Source organism: Sphaeramia orbicularis, chromosome 21, assembly GCF_902148855.1.
Source record: "Sphaeramia orbicularis chromosome 21, fSphaOr1.1, whole genome shotgun sequence".
Taxonomy (NCBI): Eukaryota; Metazoa; Chordata; class Actinopteri; order Kurtiformes; family Apogonidae; genus Sphaeramia; species Sphaeramia orbicularis.
In genome coordinates this window covers 41,125,250-41,128,845 of record NC_043977.1, presented here as the reverse complement: position 1 = coordinate 41,128,845, position 3,596 = coordinate 41,125,250, and positions in this window count along the sequence as shown.

Sequence of the window (3,596 nt, the reverse complement as noted above, 5' to 3'; positions counted from 1 at the left end):
ACTTACACATTCACACACACCTTGCAGCAGTCCTCCTGAGCTGAGGAGAGATGCTGGTACGAAAGTCCACCTGTCATAATACAACCAGGCAAAGCATGATGGGAGGGTGGAGGGTCGCTGAGTGAGGGGCCAAAGATGTGTGTGTGTTTTCTGAACGCTGGATCCTGACACTGAAAGACAGGATCTCCCCTCTGACATCGCAGGCATTCTGAGCCACAGGACGTCCACCACCCAAGTTGATGGATGGATGGATGGATGGACAGATGGATGGGACAAACAGAACATTGCATGTAAGATGGACTAAAATTCAGATCTGAAATAAAAACACAGATAAATCTGCAAACACCCTTTGCACAGACACATGCCTCGAAGATAGAATTTGAGCAGAGGGATAGAAAATAATAATAATTATAATAATAAAGTGTGATACTGTGCAGTGCGGAGAATGTGTCAGTGATTGAATTGTCGGGCCGACCGCACACAGCCTGCAGCGTTGCTCCCTCACCAGCCCGCTGTTCTCTGAGTGGGAAGCCTCTGAAAGCATAATAAACATTCAGGACAAAGTATTTTGTGTAAAGCAACGTTTGCTTCCCCGAGGAGGGTCTGGATCTCATTACTAATCTGTGTGACTGTGCATGTGAGAAAGACTTTGTATGTCACGTCCGTGCATTTATGCCCGCATATAAACCAGAGATATTTTATGCACATCAATTTGTATAAAAATGAACATAAGCAGGATTAGGGTGACATGAGAAGTATCTATTTAATTCACCAGGATGTGAATCAGATGGACTTTCTATTCTGAAGATTTGTCAAGCTGAAATCTTACATTGTTTCATTAAATTTTTTTAATATTTCTGTAAAAAGGCCAAACATTTTCATATGCTTTAAAAATGAGTATCTTAAAGACCGCTAAGACGATTAGTTAGACAAAAGTATGTATTTAAATATGCATGTGTATTACTGTATATACTAAATAACATATTAATTATTAGGCTAATTCCTAATTCACAATATTCATATTCAAGTACTGTGCTTAAGTTCATTTTTTTTCAGCACTGGCACTCCATTTTCTGCAGCTTTATGCATCTATACCACCACATTTACACTCAGAGGCAAAGAATGTAAATGCAAAATGTATTGTCACACAGGAAACAGGACTAAACCTTGAATATGTACGGCATTAAAATATAACATGCCCATTATGTAAATACTAATGTATCAAATGTAAGAATAAAACAATGGTCAGAGCTTTTTCCTGTAGGTTTTCATGCTTTCAGAAAATTTTGCAGATAATATTTGCTTTTATTTGGCGTTAATACTTAAGTAAAGGATCAGAATATTATTTCCATCATGGCAGAACTACACTGACTTATTATATGGATTTATCATACATCATTTTTTCATATTATTTGATGTTCTCTGCATTTATTGTTTTCACTACTCGTAACCTGATTTATGCACACAGCACAACACACAAATTAAATTAATTTTTCAAACTTTGAAACAACACAAAGTCCAAAATTATTATTGAAGTAACTGGAGAATAACTACAGAAAATAAACGCAAATGAATCTAAACACATAAGTAATCAGTGCAAATGAACAATCAGCTAAATATTATGTGTGTGTGTGTGTGTGTGTGTGTGTGTGTGTGTGTGTGTGTGTGTGTGTGAGAGAGAGAGAGAGAGAGAGAGAGAGAGAAAAATGCCTTTTCAAAGAACATACTTAAAATTATACTAAAATTATATCTTTATTTTTTAACTTTCTTTTAACAAACAAAAACAAACAAAACAAAATTACAGTTCAAGTGTGTTTTTGGCATTTTGTCACATACATATTAGTAGTAAGTAATGAGTAATATTTATGTTGATGTTGTGTAATGACAATTCTCTAAGGGCTCATGTGTTCAGATGAGGTGATGCAGTCATTAATTAAACTAAATATAGTGACAGCCAATGAAAACATACATTTTGTGGTGATACTGTAGTAGTTATATTAAATCCAGATATAATAGTCAAATTATGCAAACCAGTGGATTTCAAGTTTCACTGATTTAGTTTTTATCACAAATAAATTTAACATAAGTATGCCATCGATCAGATTTACCATGAGTTAGAAATTAAGGATTGGTGGTGTCTTAACAAACGTAGCACTTCAGTTTGGATATAATGAGTCCACAATTTCTATAGTAGTTCTGTGGATGATCATTAGTACTGAGTATCACACTTCAGTGTCAGGGTCGGCAGATCCAGATTACATATCCACAGGACCAGTTTCATAGTGCAAGTCATCCCTGAATAAGAAGCGGAGCTGTCTGTGTAATAGTCAGGTTTTCAACGGGCTCCTCAAGTTGATACATTTTCAATGTCAGTGTTCATGAAAATGAGGACATATGCAAACCAAATCAGCCCTGAGCTCCATAACTGGTAACTATAGGTGTATTATGGTCTATCACAAAAGCAAGAGCTGAGTCTGTCATAACTACCGTATGCCATTATGTGTGTGTGTGTGTGTGTGTGTGAGTGTGTGTGTGTGTGTGTGTGTGTGTGTGTGTGCGCATGTGTGAGCGCGTATGTGTGCACGTGTGTGTTATTGGGAGTTTGCCGTGGGGCTGCGGGGTCCCTCAGGGAGGCAGTCTGTTTCAGCACCTTGTCTTATTGCCTGTTGTAGTGTTGACAGGACCAGAGCAGGAGGGCAGACAGGGTGAAACCTGGAGTTACAGCAGCAAAAGGACACTTCCTGGGGTCAATAATGATAATAATAATAATAATAATAATAATAATAATAATGATAATAATAATAATAATAATAATAATAATAATAATAATAATAATAATAATAATAATAATAATAATTTAGAAAAGTGCTTCACAGAACCAAGGGGAAATAAATGCAGATTAATCATTTTTTAAAAGTAAAATCTCCATATAAAATATATAAATAAATGTCATTTGCACAAAGCAGTTAACACAGATTACTATTACTGTATATCTTATTCAGTATCTTAGTACAGTACTCAGTACTTCATTTTCTTTTCCAAATATTTATTTACTCCGTCAATATATTCATCCTTATTGTCATCTTACACTTTACTATCTTGCATCACTACTGTTCTATTTTCACTGCCCCTATACATCCATTATTTCTTTGTTGTAACTTTTTCTTAATATACCTTACATGTTGTTCTTATTTGGCTTTACAGTGTTGCACTGATGCACTCTTCAATTATACTCTGAAATTTCTGTTTTTGCTTCTATTTCTTCTGTCTTTTTACAGTGTTAAATTTTTTCTACTATTTTGAGAGATGAAGAACATCTTTAATCTTATTTCTGAATAGAGATTTTTACATTTGCTTTTATTATGGAGCTGCAGTTCACTTCACAGCATCATTCATGTAAATAAGTCTGTTTGTGAATCCAGGTGGTTCTGAATGATTGTAAAAATCACAGCCACTTGCGCTTGTACTTCTTCACTAACCACACAAAGCGGTGAAAATAAAACCAGTGGTGTAAAAAACATTATCCTCAGTGGGTCAGTGTACTGCATGTCTGAGTCTCATATCATTAGAGTGAATTTCAAGGTTCTTAGTAGGTA